The 21,447-nt window shown below is 39.7% G+C and overlaps 1 long non-coding RNA gene across 22 annotated transcripts in view; it reads right to left on the bottom strand.

The window, feature by feature from the left end:
• Positions 1-21,447, bottom strand: part of LOC126076545 (uncharacterized) — a 470,040-nt gene that overhangs the window by 428,545 nt on the left and 20,048 nt on the right. For 16 of the 22 annotated variants that reach the window (XR_007517488.1, XR_007517490.1, XR_007517486.1 and 13 more), the window contains exons 2-3: positions 19,296-20,734; positions 13,603-13,740 (exon numbers count right to left, since the gene is read on the bottom strand). This is a non-coding gene — a long non-coding RNA (uncharacterized LOC126076545). Of the gene's footprint in view, positions 1-13,602; positions 13,741-19,285; positions 20,735-21,447 lie in introns of all 22 variants that reach the window. The other 6 variants (XR_007517495.1, XR_007517496.1, XR_007517499.1 and 3 more) reach the window with 3 other exon arrangements.

Consider the following 21,447-nt stretch of genomic DNA (forward strand, 5'->3'; position numbering starts at 1 on the left):
CTGAAACATTTCATAACATGGAGGAACCTGGAAGGCATTATGCTGAGTGAAATTAGTCAGAGGCAAAAGGACAAATATTGCATAAGACCACTATTATAAGATCTTGAGAAACAGTATAAACTGAGAAGAACACATACTTTTGTGGTTACGAGGAGGGGGAGGGAGGGAGGGAGAGGGTTTTTTACTGATGAATTAGTAGATAAGAACTGCTTTAGGTGAAGGGAAGGACAACACTCAATACATGGAAGGTCAGCTCAATTGGACTGGACCAAAAGCAAAGAAGTTTCCGGGATAAAATGAATGCTTTAAGGTCAGCGGAGCAAGGGCAGGGGTTTGGGGACCATGGTTTAAGGGGACTTCTAAGCCAATTGGCAAAATAATCCTATTATGAAAACATTCTGCATCCCACTTTGAAATGTGGCATCTGGGGTCTTAAATGCTAACAAGTGGCCATCTAAGATGCATCAATTGGTCTCAACCCACCTGGAGCAGAGGAGAATGAAGAACACCAAGGTCACACGACAACTAAGAGCCCAAGAGACAGAAAGGGCCACATGAACCAGAGACCTACATCATCCTGAGACCAGAAGAACTAGTTGGTGCCCGGCCACAATTGATGACTGCCCTGACAAGGAGCACAACAGAGAACCCCTGAGGGAGCAGGAGATCAGTGGGATGCAGACCCCAAATTCTCATAAAAAGACCATACTTAATGGTCTGACTGAGACTAGAGGAATCCCGGCAGCCATGGTCCTCAGACCTTCCGTTGGCACAGGACAGGAACCATCCCCGAAGACAACTCATCAGACATGAAAGGGACTGGACAGTGGGTGGGAGTGAGATGCTGATGAAGAGTGAGCTAATTATATCAGGTGGACACTTGAGACTGTGTTGGCATCTCCTGTCTGGAGAGGGGATGGGAGGATAGAGAGAGTTGGAAGCTGGCAAAATTGTCACGAAAGGAGAGACTGGAAGGGCTGACTCATTAGGGGGAGAGCAAGTGGGAGTACGGAGTAAGATGTATATAAACTTATATGTGACAGTCTGACTTGATTTGTAAATGTTCACTTGAAGCTCAATAAAAGTTAATAAAAAAAAAAAAAAAGTCAATTAGAAAGGACCAAAAAGAGCACTACAGTTCAAAATCTTTGAATGAGGCCAAAGCAATACTCAGAGGAAATTTTATAGCCTAAACTGCATAGATTAAAACATAAGGAAGATGCACATTAGAAAACTAATGGGAAAAGGACAGCAAGCTTAGCACAAAGAAAAAAGAAGATGAGAGCAAGCACAAAGAACAAATTTGATCCTAAAAATAGATAATCAATAAAGCAATAAACTGACGTTCCCAGAAAAAGAACAAAAGGGATCGACTTTTGGAAATCTCATCAAACACACACACATACACACACACACACACACACACACACATCTTGTTAGAAATAAAGGAAATATAGCTACACATTCACAGGTAGATGAAATTATAAAAATGTAAGAGAATAGCATGTAACATATGACATCAATACAGTTGAACAGATAAATTGAATACTTTTCTGTGACATTGTATTCCCAATATTCACTTAAATCCGTTGCTATAGACTCAATTCTGACTCATAGCAACCCTATAGGACAGAGTAGAACTGCCCACGGAGTTTCTAAGGAGCGGCCGTTGGATTCAAACTGCTGAACTTTTGGTTAGCAGCCATAGCGCTTAACCACTGCGCCACCAGGGCTCCAACATTCACTTAAACCAAATCCATTGCCATGGAGTGGGCTCCGACTTACAGCGACGCTAAAGGACAGAGTAGAACTGCCCAACAGGGTTTCCAAGGAGCGCCTGGTGGATTCGAACAGCCGATCTTTTTGGTTAGCAGCCATAGCTCTTCTTAACCACTAAGCCGCCTTGGTTTCCAACATTCAGTTAAGAAGAAATCTAAATAATTTGAAGAACTTAGAAAACATTTAAAAGGTACTTAAAGATCTAATTAAAAAAGACAAAGGCACAAATAATTTTGTAGCCAAATTCTTCCAACCTTTCAGAGCCCTGAGAAGCAAGAAACACTACCCAATTAATTCTATGAAACTTTCATAACGTTTAAACCACAGCCAGAAAGGGTCACACAAAAATACGTATGCACAGAGTCCAATTTCATTTATGACAGTAAATGAAATAAATCTAGATAAAATGTTAACAAATCAAATCCCTTAATATCTTAAAATAATGCTGCTTCACCAAGCAGAGTTTGGCCCCAGAAGACAGAGATGGTTCAATATCAGGAAATCTATTGCTATAATTCATAACCTCTATATTTTTTTATATCCTTACCAAACCAAACCAATTCCACTGCTGTTGAGTTGTTTCCCACTCATAGCGACTGTAGTGGTTAAGAACTATGGCTGCTAACCAAAAGGTCAGCAGTTTGAATCCACCAGGTGCTCCTTGGAAACCCTATTGGGCAGTTCTACTCTGTCCTATAGGGTCACTATGAGTCGGAATGACTCGACAGCAATGGGTTTGATTTTCAGGAACAGAACCATTTTTACATAGGGATTATTTTCATTAATTATATTATATATAATCAAGGAGCCCTGGGGGTGCAACAGTTAAGTGTTCAACTGATAACCTAAAGGTTGGTGGTTCAAATCTACTCATCAGCTCTGGGGAAGACCCAGCGATCTCCTCCCATAAAGATTACAGCCTAGAAAACTCTGTGTGGCAGTCCTACTGTCACCTGGGATGGCCATGAGTTGGGATTGCTATGAAAAAGTACTCTTATAAATTAAAAATGTGTTTGCAAAAGTAAATATATATACATATATATAACCCAGTGCCGTCGAGTCGATTCCGACTCATAGCGACCCTATAGGACAGAGTAGAACTGCCCCGTAGAGTTTCTAAGGAGTGCCTGGTGGGTTTGAACTGCTGACCTTTTGGTTAGCAGCCGTAGCACTTAACTACTACGCCACCAGAGTTTCCCCGCATATATGTATATATATATACACACACACACACACACACATACATACATATGCCAAATAGAAGAGTTGAGGAAATTTGACATAACCTACACACACAAATAGACTAAAATGTGGGAAATAAGAGAAAAAAAAGATAAGAAAATAAGAAAGACCATCTAAGAAATTCAATGCCTAATTAGCAGGAGCTTCAGAAACAGAGAAAACAAAACGGAGGAAATTATCAACAAAATAATTCAAAAAAATTCCCCAAAACTGAGATCCTTGATTAAAGGAGTCCACTGACTGTCCAGTACAAAGGCTGGAAATTAAAAAAAAAAGAGTGAAGATCACTGTTGTGAAATTTCAAAACACTAGAGACAAAGATTCTAAAGGCTTCTAGAGAGACAGAGAGAGAAGTCCATACAAAGAATCTGAAATCAGAATGACTTTGGATATCTAGCAGCTACACTGGAAGAGAGAAGACACGACTTCAAAATGATATCCAATCTATAATTCTATACCCTATCAAACTATTAAACAACTGTGATGGTAGAATATAGGCATTTTCAGACATTCATGTGCTAAAAAAAAAAATCTACCTCATTATCAAGTAAAATTGATGGATTTATTCCACCAAATGAGGAAATAAACCAAAAAAGAGGAAAACATGGAATTTAGGAAAATAGGAGACACAACACAAAAGAAAAAAAAGTGAAGGAAGACCCTAAGGTGATAGTTATACAACAAATATAGAGCAATCAGTTTAGAGTGAACATTGTTCCTCAAAAGACTGACATATTGAATAGTGTCACCAGCAAGATCCTCCTGACATCATTTTAATCTAAAGACTGAATATCCAAATAAATCTGGTCCAAATTCTCATCCCCCACGTGTCTGTCAGTTTGTCGTACTGTGGGGGCTTTTGTGTTGTTGTGATGCTAGAAGCTATGTCACTGGTATTCAAATACCAGCAGGGTTACCCATGGCAGACTGGTTTCAGCTGAACTTCCAGACTAAGACAGACTAGGAAGAAGGACACAACAGTCTACTTCTGAAAAGAATTAGCCAGTGAAAACCTTATTGCTTACGAATAGCAGTGGAACATTGTCTGATATAGTGCCGGAAGATGAGCCCCTAAGGTTGGAAAGCACTCAAAAGACAACTGGGAAAGAGCTGCCTCTTCAAAGTAGGGTCAACCTTAATGACATGGATGGAAACAAGCTTTCGGAATCTTCATTTGCTGATGTAGCACAACTCAAAATGAGAATAAACAGCTGCAAACATCCATTAATAATCAGAAACTGGAATGTATAAAGTATGAATCTAGGAAAATTGGAAATCATCAAAAATGAAATGGAACACACAAAGATTGATATCTTAGGCATTAGTGAACCAAAATGGACTGGTAACTTTCATCTTGAATTGGATAATCATATGGTGTACTATGCTGGGAATGACAACTTGAAGAGGAATGGCATTGCATTCATCGTCAAAAGAACATTTCAAGATCTATCCTGAAATGCGATGCTGTCAGTGATAGGATAATATTCACATGCCTACAAGGAAGACCAGTTTTAATACAACTATTATTCAAATTTATACACCAACCACTAAGGACAAAGATAAAGAAAATGAAAATTTTTACCAACTTCTGCAATCTGAAATTGATTGAACGTACAATCAGCATGCATTGATAATTACCGGTGATTGGAATTTGAAAGCTGAAAACAAAGAAAGATCAGTAGTTGGAAAATATGGCCTGGTGATAGAAACAATGCGGGAGATGGCATGATTGAATTTTGCAAGACCAATGACTTCTTCATTGCAAATACCTTTTTTTAACAACATAAATGGCGACTTTTTTTTTTTTTTTTAAATGGCGACTATACATGTGAACCTCCCCAGATAGAATATACAGGAATCATATCAACCAGATCTGTGGAAAGAGATGATGGAATACCTCAAATCATCAGTCAGAACAAGGCCAGGGCCCAGCTGCAGATTACACCATCAATTACTCATATGCAAGTTCAAGTAGAAACTGAAGAAAATAAGCCCACAAAAACCAAGGGATGACCTTGAATACATCCCACCTGAATTTAGAGACCACCTCAAGAATAGATTTGATGCATTGAACAGTAATGACTGAAGAGCAGATGAGTTGTGGAATGACATCAAGGACATCATACATGAAGAAAGCAAGAGGTCATTAAAAGGACAAGAGAGAAAGAAAAGACCTAAATGGATGTCAGAAGAGACTCTGAAACTTGCTCTCGAACATCAAGTAGCTGAAGCAAAAGAAGAAAACAATAAAGAAAAACTGAAGATTTCAAAGGGCAGCTTGCAAAGACAAAGTAAAGTATTATGATGACACGTGAAAGACCTGGAGATAGAAAACCAAAATGGGAAGAATATGCCTGGCATTTCTCAAGCTGAAAGAACCATTTCAGGACATAGCATATGATCAGGAAATGATGGTACTGAAGGAAGAAGTCCAAGCTGCACTGAAGGCATTGGTAAAAAACAAGGCTCCAGGAATTCACAGAATACCAGTTGAGATGTTTCAACAAACAGATGCAGTCTGGATGTGCTCACTTGTCTATACCAAGAAATTTGGAAGACAGCTACCTAGCCAACCGACTGGAAGAGATCTACATTTATGCCTATTCCCAAGAAAGGTGATCCAACCAAATGAGGAAATTATCAAACAATATCATTAATATCATATGCAAGCAAAATTTTGCTGAATGTCATTCAAAAGTGGCTGCAGCGGTATATGAACAGGGAACTGCCAGTAATTCAAGCTGGATTCAGAAGAGGATGTGGAACCAGGAATACCATTGCTAACGTCAGATGGATCCTGGCTGAAAGCAGAGAATACCAGAAAGATGTTTACCTGTGTTTTATTGATTATGCAAAGGTATTCGACTGTGTGGATCATAACAAAAAATGGATAACATCACAGAGAATGGGAATTCCAGAACTCTTAATTGTGTTCATGAGGAATCTGCACATGGATCAAGCAGCAGTCATTCGAAAGAACAAGGGGATGCTGCATGGTTTAAAGTCAGGAAAGGTGTGTGTCAGCGTTGTTATCATTTCACCATACCTAAAAAAAAAAAAAAAAAAATTTTTTTTTTATTCAATCTGTATGCTGAGCAAATAATCCGAGAAGCTGGACTATATGAAGAAGAACAGAGCATCAGGATTGGAGGAAGACTTATTAACCCCGGAGGGGTAGTGGTTAAGCGCTACGGCTGATAACCAAAGGGTCAGCAGATCAAATTCACCAGGCGCTCCTTGGAAACTCTATGGGGCAGTTCTACTTTGTCCTATAGGGTCGCTATGAGTTGGAATCGACTTGACGGCACTGGGTTTGGTTTGGTTTTTTTTTTTTTTTTTGGTTATGCAGATGACACAACTTTGCTTACTGAAAGTGAAGAGGACTTGAAACACTTAGTGATGAAGATCAAAGACCACAGCCTTCAGTATGGATTACATCTCAACAAAAAAAACAAAAATTCTCACAATCGGACCAATAAGCAACATGATGATAAATGGAGAAAAGATTGAAGCTGTCAAGGATTTCATTTTACTTGGATCCACAATCAACACCCATGGAAGCAGCAGTCAAGAAATCAAAAGACACATTGAATTGGGAAAATCAGCTGCAAAGACCTCTTTAAAGTATTGAAAAGCAAAGATGTCACCTTGAGTATTAAGGTGTGCCTACCCAAGCCATAGTGTTTTTGATCGCCAAATTTGCATGCAAAAGCTGGACAATGAATAAGGAAGATGGAAGACGAATTGACATATTTGAGCTGTGGTGTTGGCAAAGAATATTGAATATACCATGGACTGCCAAAAGAACGAACAAATCTGTCTTGGGAGAAGTACAACCAGAATGCTCTTTAGCAGCAAGGGTGGCAAGACTACATCTCACAAACTTTGGGCATCTTATCAGGAGGGATCAGTCCCTGGAGAAGGACATCATGCTTGGTAAAGTAGAGGGTCAGCAAAAAAGAGGAAGACCCTCAACAAGATGGATTGACACACCGGCTCAAGCATAGCAACAATTGTGAGGATGGCGCAGGACCAGGCAGCGTTTCATTCTGTTGTGCATAGGGTCGCTATGAGTTGGAACTGACTCAATGGTTCCTAACAACAACAATAACAACAAATTTTCATATGTACTTAGTTTATCTGAATCAGGTTCTGGTAACTTTTGTTCTCCATTCCACATCGGCGTGCTTGGATCAGGTAAGAATACTCATGTCTCCCTAGAGAAATGTTTTGCTTTTCCTGAAAGTTTGAGATAGGACATAATGAACTTAAAAGCAGAAAATACATTGCAGCCTTCTCCCCTTGATCTTATTCCTACTGGACATCCAGTACCTGGCCCGCCTACAATCCTGCCAGGGACCTCAACTGCTGTAAGTCCTGTTTTCCAGGATTCACTCGTGACTTTGTCCCCTAACTTTCTCAAAAGAAGTTTTTGAAACTTTCAGCATTGCTGAGGCCAGGCAATGAACCCAGTGGTTTAAGGTATGTCTGGGGGAGGGAGGAGTTTTCACCTAATAGTAACAATGTTGTCCATTCCTTACACAACTAAGTTTGTACTTGCTACTCAGTTTTTCAAAATTAAACAACACATGTATTGTTGAAGGATACACTCATATGTGATAAAACTATAAAGAGTAATACTATACCAAACGTAATCAGACGGGATCAGTACCTGGAAAAGGACATTATACTTGATAAAGTAGAGGGTCAGTGAAAAAGAAGAAGACTCTCAACAAGTTGGATTGACACAGTGGCTGCAACAATGAGCTCAAACATAGCAACAATTGTGAGGATGGCGCATGGACTGGGCAGTGTTTTGCTCTGTTGTACATAGCGTCACTATGAGTCAGAGCCAACTCCATGGCACATAACAACAACAACATACCAAACACAGAACTAGGGTAGCAGTTCTTCTGTGCAGTGCAGTGAATTACTTAATATGGTCCTTCTAGCCATAGTCTTTGTGACTCCTACACAATGATTAGGTGTGACTAGGCAAATAAGGTGCTTGTGGCCCACCAAGGGAATTGGACAGCTTGCTAATAATGCAAATAAGGTGCATGGAACCCTAATGAGGGGATTGATCAGTTTTACCATCCCACTAAGCTTAAAATGAGCCATTCCAGAGGTGGAGAGGGGAGAGGGGGCATCACTACCACCAAGAAGAAGAGATGGGAGCGGAGACGTCCTTTTGACCCTGGGTCCCTGTGTTGAGAACGTCCTAGAGTCAGAGAGAGATGGCTGAAACACCAGAGACAGCACAAAGCAAGAAGTGATGGCAGAGAAGTGGTGGCAGTAGAACAAAGAGACCAGTGCAAGATGACACAGTTGGCTTCCCAGCCCACAGAGCAACGTGGTTACAGTGTATGTGCCAGCCCAGAGAGCAAGAGAGCTAAGCGTCTTTGGGCTCGAGGCTTACTGGCAGAGTAGGGTGCCTCCATCCACTTGGTGGAGCTAGGCTTGGCAGCAGGCTTCAAATTAGCTCATTCTGGTTCAAACACCTGCTGAGAATTTGCATTTCTTACAAGTCCCTCAGTGATGCTAATACTGCTGGTTAGGGACCAATTCTGAGAACCACTAGTAGAGCAGTGGTTCTAAAATTTATTGTACGTAAGAATCACTTGGGGATCTTGTTAAAACGTAGATTCTGATTCAGTATATCTGGAACGGAAACGCAAATTCTCAGCCGGGTTTCAAACTAGAACGAACCAGTTCAAAGCCCTGCCTCACCAATTCATAGAATGAGAGAGCTGAGCGCCTTCGGGCCAAGGCCTACTGGTGGAGTGGGGTGCCTCTGGGCACTTACTGGCAGAGCTACAGAACTCTATAACACTTGCTTGAGCAGGGCAGAGGCTGGGCCGAGGGGCAAAAGGCAGAAGGCCAGAGAGAGACTTGCCTGCAGGCATGGTTGAAAAGAGGCTGTCCTGACAGAAGAACTATATCCTGAGTCATTCCTGATCCTAAATTGTAACCTGTTACTTCTCTAATAACCTCCATAACTGTGAGTATGGTCTGTGAGGTCTGTGTGGCCATTGCAATGAATTATCAAACCCAGCAGAGAAGTAGAGTGCCGTGGGAGGAACGACTGGTGTCAGAATTGGTAAAAAGGTTGGAGAGTTGAGGTATGTCTGACCTCTGCCTCAGAGTAATCAGCCCTGAGCTATTGATGCTGATAATGACTCCCCTCCCCCCTTGTGAGGTTAGAGGATGCCACCATACCATTTTTACACTCTGAAAGGAAAAAAAGAGGGATACAATCAGGGAGAAACACAAAGGTGCTTCTAAAGTGTTAGCAATGTTTTAGTCTGGTTGGTATTCACAGTGTTTATTTCATATTTACTCTTTAAAGCATAATATGTATTTTATACACTCTTCTTTGCGTGTGATACACTTCACGACAAAAAAGAAAAAACATACGGCAACATAACAACGTTCATAACTGGAAATTTGTGTATAAAATTGAATGCATACTATGATTACAATTGTGTGCATTATATGACTAGGGGGAAAAAAGTGGAAGGCAGTTAGACCCAAATGAGAACAGTAAATCATAGTTAAAAGATTATGTGTGATTTTTTTCACAAACTCAACAGTTTTCAAGTGACTTTAAATGCATTATCCCAGTTAGTCTTCACCACTCTGTGATGCAAGTACTTTTACAATTGTCATATTATAAGTGGGGAAGCAGAGGCTTACAGAGCTTAAAACTGTTTGCCCAGAATCTCACTGTCAAGGAGCAATGGACCTGGGACTCAAACCTAGGTCTCCTGGTTTCAACAAATTTGCTCTGCCCACTATGCATACAACCTCTTTATACCACACTATTCTCTTTAAAAAAAAAAAAAAAAAAAAACCTTAGTTAAATGACAAGCTCACTAAGCCTCAGCTTCTTCATCTGTAAAACAGTAGTAATGGGGCTTCCTTCAAAGAGTTGTTGTAAGAATTAAATGAAATAAAGCATTTAGCACAGTACCTAGCTCATAGAAAGTGCTCAATGACTGTTAAGTATTAGTAACAGTAATGTTAGGATTAAGGATTAATTAGAGAGTTTAGTTTCATTCCATTTAACTAGGCATTAGGCATTCAAAAATGAATATGAACTCACTGTCCAGCGTCGACAGATAAATAAATAAATTGAGGACCCTATGGAATGATGGAAGTATGCACAGAATGCTATGAAAACAGAGAGGAGGGACACTTGGATTGGAACTGACTGGTGAAGACAGTTAGGGAAGGCTTCCTGGAGATGAAGTTATATACTCTGAAATGCACAGTTGAATTGGGAAGGACTATGTCCATGCTGGAAACCCTGGTGGTGCAGTGGCTAAGAGCTATGGCTGCTAACCAAAAGGTTGACAGTTCAAATCTACCAGGTGCTCCTTGAAAACTCTATGAGGCAGTTCTACTCTGTCCTATATGGTCACTATAAGTCAGAATCGACTTGACAGCAACAAGTTTTAGGTTTTATGTCCATGCTATGCCCTCAGCACCCTGATAAAAGGAAAATGATGGTAGCCGGAGCAAAGACAAGAATATTACTATATACAGAGTTTAATATCACTACATTAAAAAAGGTCTGTAATGGCTATAAAAAAAAGAGGAATAAAGACAAAGGTCATTGGTGTTGGCAATTAAAAGACATTTAGTATCAGAAAAATTTGAATATGTGCTGGATATTAGATTAAAGAATTACTCATTTTGCTGGGTGTGATAATTATATGGTGGGAGTATTTTTTTTAATAATTTTTATTGTGCTTTAAGTGAAAGTTTACAAATCAAGTCAGTCTGTCACATATAAGCTTATATACACCTTACTACATACTCCCATTTACTCTTCCCCTAATAAGTCAGCCCACTCCCTCCTTCCAGTCTCTCCTTTCATGATCATTTTGCCAGTTTCTAACCCTCTCTACCCTCCCATCTCCCCTCCAGACAGGAGATGCCCACACAGTCTCAAGTGTCCACCTGATATAAGTAGCTCACTCTTCATCAGCATCTCTCTCCAACCCATTGTCCAGTCCCTTCCATGTCTGATGAGTTGTCTTTGGGAAAGGTTCCTGTCCTGGGCCAACAGAAGGTTTGGGGACCATGACTGCCAGGATTCTTCTAGTCTCAGTCAGACCAATAAGTCTGGTCTTTTTATGAGAATTTGGGGTCTGCATTCCACTGTTCTCCTGCTTCCTCAGGGGTTCTCTGTTGTGCTCCCCGTCAGGGCAGTCATCGGTTGTGGCCAGGCACCATCTAGTTCTTCTGGTCTCAGGATGATGTAAGTCTCTAGTTCATGTGGCCTTTTCTGTCTCTTGGGCTCATAGTTATCGTGTGACCTTGGTGTTCATTCTCCTCTGATCCAGGTGGGTTGAGACTAACTGATGCACCTTAGATGGCCGCTTGTTAGCATTTAAGACCCCAGATGCCACATTTCAAAGTGGGATGCAGAATGTTTTCATAATAGAATTTATTTTGCCAATCAACTTAGAAGTCCTCTTAAGCCATAGTCCCCAAACCCCCGCCCTTGCTCTGCTGACCTTCAAAGCATTCAGTTTATCCCGGAAACTTCTTTGCTTTTGGTCCAGTCCAGTTGAGCTGACCTTCCCTGTATTGAGTATTGTCCTTCCCTACACCTAAAGTAGTTCTTACCTACTAACTAATCAGTAAATATCCCTCTCTCACCCTCCCTCCCCCCCTCGTAACCACAAAAGTATGTGTTCTTCTCAGTTTATACTGTTTCTCAAGATCTTATAATAGTGGTCTTATGCAATATTTGTCCTTTTGCATCTGACTAATTTCACTCAGCATAATGCCTTCCAGGTTCCTCCAGGTTATGAAATGTTTCACAGATTCGTCACTGTTCTTTATCGATGCGTAGTATTCCATTCTGTGAATATGCCATAACTTATTTAACCATTCATCCATTGATGGACACCTTGGTTGCTTCCAGCTTTTTGCTATTGTAAACAGTGCTGCAATAAACGCGTGTGTGCAAATATCTGTTTGTGTAAAGGCTCTTATTTCTCTAGGGTATATTCTGAGGAGTAGGATTTCTGGGTTGTATGGTAGTTCTATTTCTAACTTTTTAAGAAAACGCCAGACAGATTTCCAAAGTGGTTGTACCATTTTACATTCCCACCAGCAGTGTATAAGAGTTCCAATCTCTCCGCAGCCTCTCCAACATTTATTATTTTGTGTTTTTTGGATTAATGCCAGCCTTGTTGGAGTGAGATGGAATCTCATCATAGTTTTAATTTGCATTTCTCTAATGGCTAATGATCGAGAGCATTTTCTCATGTATCTGTTAGGTGCCTGAATATCTTCTTTAGTGAAGTGTGTATTCATATCCTTTGCGCACTTCTTGATTGGGTTGTTTGTCTTTTTGTGGTTGAATTTTAACAGAATCATATAGATTTTAAAGATCAGGCACTGGTCAGAGATGTCATAGCTGAAAATTCTTTCCCAGTCTGTAGGTGGTCTTTTTACTCTTTTGGTGAAGTCTTTAGATGAGCATAGGCGTTTGATTTTTAGGAGCTCCCAGTTATCGGGTTTCTCTTCGTCATTTTTAGTAATGTTTTGTATTCTGTTTATGCCTTGTATTAGGGCTCCTAACATTGTCCCTATTTTTTCTTCCATGATCTTTATCGTTTTAGTCTTTATGTTTAGGTCTTTGATCCACTTGGAGTTAGTTTTTGTGCATGGTGTGAGGTATGGGTCCTGTTTCATTTTTTTGCAAATGGATATCCGGTTATGCCAGCACCATTTGTTAAAGACTACCTTTCCCCCAATTAACTGACGCTGGGCCTTTGTCAAATATCAGCTGCTCATATGTGGATGGATTTATATCTGGGTTCTCAATTCTGTTCCATTGGTCTATGTGCCTGTTGTTGTACCAGTTCCAGGCTGTTTTGACTACTGTGGCAGTATAATATGTTCTAAAATCAGGTGGAGAGAGGCCTGTGGGAGTATTTTTTTTTTTTTAATGCGTTTCTCTGTTAAAGATGTAGTTCAATTTCCGTATTACCCTTAACGTCCAGAATTGGCTCACGATGGGAATAGGATTGGAGAGGGAGGGCAGAATGATAATTATAAAAGAAGTATCATACCAAAGAAATTGCCAGTAATTCAATGAGAGGAAAACCTTATAATTACTTTTGTATGTGTTTGACATTTTCCATAATAAATTTTTTTTTTTAAAGTCACTAGTGACCTTGAAGGAAACCATTTCAGATAAATGTCGTGAGGAGCAAAGGATCAAGCAGTACATGGAAGACGAAATATGAGGAAGTGAGTATAGCTTAACTTTTAGGAATTTTGTCCTTAGCTCAGTGGAGTATCAGGCTGAAAAAAAGGTGAGAGATAAATACCTGATACATATAGAAATAAGCATGTTTTGCCCAATCATAAGGGAAATCTAATCACATTTGTAAGTCTAATGGAAGAGGTCCATAGAGGGAGAAAGATTGAAAAAGCAAAAGAGAAGAGGGATTATAGATTAAAATCCCAGATGGCAGGCATGAGTCCTAAGAGAAAGATGATTTAGTCATTAAAAAAAAAAAAAAAAAAAGCCCAAAAGAAACTATTTTCAATTACCTGTCAGATGGGGCAAGATCTGTAGCTTCCCTGACAGACTGAGCCCCCACTTTTTTCAGGAAAGACAGAAGCCATCACCATTATGTTTGGGGTGGAGCTATGCTGATGCCGGGCCTGACACTGGAGGGCATGGGATACCTACAAAAGGAGGAAAAGGTGGGTGAAGAAACGGATACAAAGAGTATGTAATACTTGAGTACAGCTACTCAGGGGGAAAAGTCTGATGTTGAAAAGAATTTGGAGTTGGGGTAAATCATGTCATTCGCCCACAGCCCTGCTGCTCCATGACTAAGTCCAATCAGATTCTGGGAAACATCACCCCACAGTCTCAGGTCTCGAATTCTGAAAAGGAAGGTCTGGAGTTAGTCATCTAAAAGGTCTGGATTAATATGAGCTCAGCCTGAGGTAAGAGTATGTGTGTGTGTGTGTGTGTGTGTGGTGGGCGGGAGTGGGAGGAGGTGGGGTATCAGTGACCATTCCAGAGAAGTTGCAAGACCCAGACACAACAGGCCCTGAATCTCAAGGGCCAGCCCAAACCTGATCAGCTTTTTGAGTTTGAGATGTGAGCCTCTTAAATGGTTACTAACAGTACTCGTGTAATTAACCTATACTAGATTTAATAATGTAGGACCTTTGACTCACTACTTCTCTGTAACTCAATTTTCACAGTTACCCTTAAGTCGGCCCATGGTGGGAGAAAATCATTCCATATACTTATCATCAGAAAAAAATAATAATAATAATTTCAATTCAGAGGAATAAAATTATTCCTCTGCTCCATGCAAACCAAAGAAACATTTCCCACGTTTTCCCTACATCCATCCAAAAAGGTACCTGAATCAATGCCTTTGAGAGCCAACAACAACACCCAATTGTTAAGAAACTAGAATTCAGCTAGAACAAATCATTTTCTTAACAATGCCAGCTGAGAAACAGGGCTATTTTTTGCACTGTTTAGTTGCCTTAATAGGACATCATTAAAATTTCTTCTTCCATTCACTACTTGAGATGCAAAGCCAGGGAAATGGTCCACTAGGTGCTAGCAGAGACACTGTAATTAGAGTCACTGTAGCCAGGGTTTCTGCCCACCGATAAGCTAAATCATGTGCATGTCATGAATAGTGAAATAGAGCGGCAAGTGTTTCAGGCGTGCCTTCTAAGCTGAATCCACATTCTGCCTCTAATTAGAGCTACAAAGGTTTCCTACATACAAATCTCAGACTTCTAATTCTCCATCCATCTATTATCAACTCTTCCTTGAAGCCACCTCACCCACAGTCCTCTCAGCAATACTTACTCCTGTGTGCTTTTTTTTCCCCTGGGACACAATTCATTTCCCCTCACCAGGAATCCTCGCTCACAATACCTGGAAAGCAGTTATTCTCAAAGAACAGCTTGCCCAGTGCTGGGCCTCATTTGTCTTTCCCCTGGGTCATTTATCACAGGGAGGTGGGCTGTTGAGGTACATACCGAATGGGAGCCTGCATGTTTTATGTGCAGTCTGGGTGCTGCACTATGCAAATGAAATTATTTCACACCCTGCATAGTGTCCAGAAACCCTGGTGGCATAGTGGTTAAGTACTATGGCTGCTAACCAAAAGGTCAGCAGTTCGAATCCGCCAGGTGCTCCTTGGAAACTCTATGGGGCAGTTCTACTCTGTCCTATAGGGTCACTATGAGTTGGAATTGACTCGATGGCAGTGGGTGACATACTGTCCACCAGAACAAAACTGGAAAATGTCCCACCAAACAGCAATAATTCATATGCACTATCAGTGCCTTTGAAAGAAACAGTCTTCCAACATATAAAACTGTTAAATATGCTCTGTATATTCTCAACAACAAAATTAATTAAAAAAATTTTTTTTAATTTCTTCCAATTCTCAGAGAAGAGTAACCATATAGCATTGCAATTTACGTATGCATTCTGAGATTTCCCCACGCCCAAAACTTTGTTATTTTACTACTTTTAACTACCTTAATATCAGAACTCAACATGACATGATTATGTTCCTAAATTTAGGCATGTTCCTACATCTATTTCCCCACCCTTTTCTGCCCTCTTCCCCCATTGGTCTTGACATTACAGGTAGAATCCGTTTATAAGTACCTCAAAGCACATTCATTCACTCAGCAAACATTTGTAAGTGCCTGCCATGTATCAGGCACAAAAACCAAACCCACTGCTGTCGAGTTGATTCCGACTCATAGCAACCCTATAGGACAGAGTAGAACTGCCCCATAGAGTTTCCAAGGAGCTTCTGGCGGATTTGAGCTGCCAACTTCTTGGTTAGCGGTCGTAGCACTTAACGACTATGCCACCAGGCCACAGTGGTAAGCAAATCCAAATCAATAAAAGAAAACAGAATTTTGATTTTGAAAGAATTATATAATACAAATATTGATTATTGATTTTCAACTTTTGAAGTCAACCCATGCGTAAAACTTGGAATACTTAAAAATGTACAGAGTGTGAATATTAGCAAAAGTGACAGTGTAAAAGCACAGGTGACAAATGTTGAGATGTGGAAGGGAGGGAGGGCTGACTAAGGGAAGGGCTGGGGAATCAAGAGATAGTTTCTAGAGTCAATGGAACAATAAATAAAGGTATAAACATTAAAGCTGCTGAGTTAATTATAGCAGACGTTATTGAGCCTACTCTGTTGCCACCCCCACCCAACACTTGTGTTTTCCTTGTTAGCACAGCCCAGATTTCATTCATGTGCCCACATTATTCTTTGGGAATCATGTGCTCCCAGAAGATCAGGGGTAAATCATGATTAATCTAATTGTGGTAACTCCACAACTTAAGACACTCATTCCAAAACCAAAACCACTGCTATTGAGTATTCCAACTCAGAATGACAGCACTGAGTTTCCAAGGTGGTAAATCTTTAGGAAGCAGACCACCACATCTTTCTCCTGTAGAGCGGCTGGTGGGTTGGAGCCCCTGACCTTCTGGTTAGCAGTTGATCTCTTTAACCACTATGCCATCAGAGTTCCAGAATTGACTGGATGGCAATAGCTTTGCCACATGATAGTAGTGGACATATATATAGCTGGCCCTAGACCTAGAGACATATGAGAAGATACCTGTGTTGGGCTTCTGGGAGAGATATAAAGGAAGAGAGAACTTCTCAGATTCTTTTAGAAATTATCTGCATTAATTAACCTAAATAAGAGAACCTATCTTAGGACATTTTATCGTGGCAGTAGTAAAAGCACTCAGCTGCTAACCAAAAGATTGGTGGTTGAACCCACCAGCCACGCTGTGGGGGAAAGATATGGCAGTCTGCTTTCAGAAAGATTTGCAGCCTTGGAAACCCTATGGGGCAGCTGTACTCCGTCCTATAGATTCGCTATGAGTCCGAATCAATCCAACGGCAGTGGGTTTGGTTTTCTAGTTATTGCGGGAAAACTTATTGTGAGAAAATACATTTTACTTATTTTTAAAATATTTTGAGTTGACTTTCTGTTACTAGCAGTTGAATTCTGAGCAGTTGAAAGCATCCTAACATATGATAACCCACTGAGGATTTAAAAAGTTAATTCCCATGTATAATCACAGAAGGTGAATAGATGATATATACATACATATAAATATGTATGCATATCTATATCTATCTGTCTATCTATCTATACAGTGAAATCTGTAAAAGCCAGAACTGGATAGGATTGCTTTGTTTTTTCAGGTCTCATAAGTTTTCTGCCTTTGACAGGGTATAGTCTTACCACTTTTCTATAGCTCCTTTTAGTGGGAAATATATGAGTTTTCCTTCTCTGACAGGTTTCTGCCTTATGCAGATTCCAGCTTTCACAGGCTTTACTGTAATTGATTTTTTTTTTTTAACAGAAGAAATAGCACTGTAAGAATATTATTTTAAGAGATGGAGGTAGTCATCAGAAGAGTTAGGAGTTAAAAACTGCACCAGAGTTGAGGAAGGGAGGAGTAAGTAAATGTTGCTTTTCATTGTGTCCTTTCCCACTCTTTCATTTTTAAATACGTACATATATTACCTCAATACAAGTTGTTTAAATTTACGTAAAAAGAAAATGAATTCAAAACTAGAAGTGAATCTCATCTTCCGGAGGTACTAGAGACAAAATAAGGAGTTTTCCCTAGGACAAATCAGCAAGTTAATGTAAGTCCTTTTAACCCAGGAAGTTCCAACGGTGTCAGTGCTTTTCCTTGTCTTATTAGTGTTGTAGTGCTCTCTTTGTGTAGATGTGGATTCAGCTTTGAGCAGTGAAAATGTTTAAAATAGGAAGAGATAAAGCAGCTTAAAAAAAAAAAAAAAAGAGAAAAATCTCCCAGCTACAGTCCAGTCAGGCCCCTCTCCCTCCCAAACAATGCCTATGACACAGGCTGTCAGATTCCATTTTGTTAAAACAGCAGTTATATGAGTTGGATAACTAAGCACACTGAATTTCTCTCACTGAAATAACACACCAATTTTATCCAAGCTGATTTTACTCTTAAAGGTGCAAGAGGAAATTTTCTTGGTTATCCTGACAGTCTCCTCAGGGATACAAAGATCTTCCACACCTTTTTGACACTGTTAACCAAAAAGTACTAATGATCTAACTTGAGCTGCCAGCATAGCTTTAAATAAGCAAGGACGTTCCTTTCCAATAAATGCCAAAGCCTCCGAAGCAGCAATTGTGTTCCCAGGGGATTAGTTACTGAAACAAGTTCTAGGAAGAGAACAATCCTATAACTTCCAGAGTCCAAGAGAAGTAAGCATTAATTTCCAAGCTTATTCACTCGATGATATCCCATTGAACTCATGGTCAATAGGTCATTTCCTTTAAGCTATTTTCCAGTAATACAAGTCACATATATTGGTTATAGCAGCTAAAATAAAACTTAACCCAAATCTAACATTCTAAAAACTAACCTGGCAGTACTGATTACAATATCAAATACACATTGACCTGGCAATGCATATCTAGGAATATACCCCTACAGAAATAAAACAAACAAGGTTGTTCATTACAGCATTGTTTGTTATGGCAAAAACAAACAAAAAAAAACCCTTGGAAAAAATCTCAAAGCAGAAGATCGAACAAATAATGACATATCTATAATCGACTCGACGGCACTGAGTACTGGGTTATACTACGAGATATCATGCAGCTACCAAATAAAAATGAAAATAAAAATGAGATAGAGCTCTATGAATTGACATAGAAAGATTTTTGTGATACATTGGTAAATGAAAAAAGCAAGTTGCAGAATCATATGCACAATATTATTCTATTTTTACAAAAAATCACATATGTGTGTATTTATATATATATATAAATAACTGATAAAAGATATATATAAATAACTGATAACACATCAAACTGTTAATGATTATCACCTCAGAGCATGAGATTAGAGAAGAGTTTTACTTTACATACTACTCAATGTTTTAAATTGTTAAACCAACTGTGCATTGTTTTGTACTGAGAAAAAAAACAAAATAAAATTTATTTGCTAGGGGTGTGAGAAGGGTTATCAAGTCCTTTTTTCCAGGGCCATACGTAATATCACAATTTAAGAAAAATCTGTACGGTTTTTCAACATTTTCAAGTAATAAACATTTTGCAACCATCTTCTATAACTATGTCATAATAATAGTTTCCATTTATTGAAAGGCTAAGATATACCTTATATAAAAGCAGGTGCTTCACTTACAATTGCTTACCTGCCAGTAACAGCACAGGTTTTACTAGGCCCATTTTACAGGTGTTGTTGTTAGGTGCCGTTGAGTCGGTTCTGACTCATAGTGACCCCATGCACAACAGAATGAAACACTGCCCGGTCCTGAGCTATCTTTACAACCTTTGTTATGCTTGAGCTCATTGTTGCAGCCACTGTGTCAATCCACCTCGTTGAGGGTCTTCCTGAACTCTGCCAAGCATGATGTCCTTCTCCAGGGACTGATCCCTCCTGACAACATGTCCAATATATGTAAGATGCAGTCTCGCCATCCTTGCTTCTAAGGATCATTCTGGTTGTACTTCTTCTAAGACAGATTCGTTCGTTCTTTTGGCAGTCCATAGTATATTCAATATTCTTCGCCAGCACCACAATTCAAAGGCATCAATTCTTCGGTCTTCCTTATTCGTTGTCCAGCTTGCACATGCATATGATGTGACTGAAAATACTATGGCTTGGGTCAGGTGCACCTTAGTCTTCAAGGTGACATCTTTGCTCTTCAACACTTTGAGGGGATCCTTTGCAGCAGATTTACCCAATGCAATGCATCTTTCGATTTCTTGACTGCTGCTTCCGTGGGTGTTGATTGTAGATGCAAGTAAAATGAAATCCTTGACAACTTCAATCTTTTCTCCGTTTATCATGATGTTGCTCATTGGTCCGTCCAGTTGTGAGGATTTTTTTCTTTATGTTGAGGTGCAATCCATACTGAAAGCTGTGGTCTTTGATCTTCATTAGTTAAGTGCTTCAAGTCCTCTTCACTTTCAGCAAGCAAGGCTGTGTCATCTGCATAATGCAGGTTGTTAATGAATCTTCCTCCAATCCTGATGCCCCATTCTTCTTCGTATAGTCCAGCTTCTCGTATTATTTGCTCAGCATACAAATTGAATAGGTGTAACGAAAGAATACAACCCTGACACGTCTTTCCTGACTTTAAACCAATCAGTATTCCCTTGTTCTGTCAGAACAACTGCCTCTTGATCTATGTAAAGGTTCCTCACGAGCACAATTAAGTTTTCTGGATTTCCCATTCTTCACAGTGTTATCCATAATTTGTTATGATCCACACAGTCGAATGCCTTTGCATAGTCAATAAAACACAGGTAAACATCCTTCTGGTATCCTCTGCTTCAGCCAGAATCCATCTGACATCAGCAATGATACCCCTGGTCCCACATCCTCTTCTGAAACTGGCCTGAATTTCTGGCAGTCCCCTGTCGATACACTGCTGCAGCTGTTTTTGAATGATCTTCAGCAAAATTTTGCTTGCGTGTGATATTAATGATATTGTTCTCTAATTTCCACATTCGGTTGGATCACCTTTCTTGGGAATAGGCATAAATATGTATCTCTTTCAGTTGGTCGGCCAGGAAGCTGTCTTCCATATTTCTTGGCATAGACGGGTGAGCACCTCCAGCACTGCATCTGTTTGTTGAAACATCTCAGTTTTATAGATGATAAGACTAAATAACTTAAGATCATATAAATCTAGTAAATAATCTAGAAAGGCTTCCAAAAAGGTCTAACTGGAAAATTTGTATTATCCTTAGGACTATATCATTTCTATTAGGCACAAGCATCTAAGTTAAATCATTCACTTCACTTCAAATTCAACTGTGTTTGTAAATGGAAATAGCATACACTTTGGGGGTCCAAAAACCTTTGTTGCAGAGTTGTTAAAAAAAAAAAAAAAAAGGATCAAAGGATATCGAGTTTACATAAACCAAACTGAAACCCATGGTAAGTTGATTCCAACTCAGAGTGACCCTATAGGACTGAGTAGAACTGCCCCATAGGGTTACTGAGTAGCAGCTGGTGGATCCAAACTTTTGGTTAACATCCGAGCTCTTAACCATTATGCAACCAGGGCTCCAGAGCTTGCCTAGACCTCCACAAATCCCTCCTCTTCCCCTCCTCAGGCTTTCCTAATGAAAATTGTTGCTAGCGAACCACCGTCTCCTCTAGGACTCCAAGGCACACTCCTCCAGCCCTAAATTCTACTTTAATTTTTTTTTTTTTTAATTTTCTAAGTTGCTCCAAATCCTCTAGATTTCCCCGAGATCTGAAAAATCTGACCAGATATCTTCAGTGCTGAAGAGTACTGAGTAGCTTCTGAAAGCTATGCTCTCCTTCATATA

The sequence above is a fragment of the Elephas maximus genome, chromosome 4 (genome assembly GCF_024166365.1).
Source record: "Elephas maximus indicus isolate mEleMax1 chromosome 4, mEleMax1 primary haplotype, whole genome shotgun sequence".
Taxonomy (NCBI): Eukaryota; Metazoa; Chordata; class Mammalia; order Proboscidea; family Elephantidae; genus Elephas; species Elephas maximus.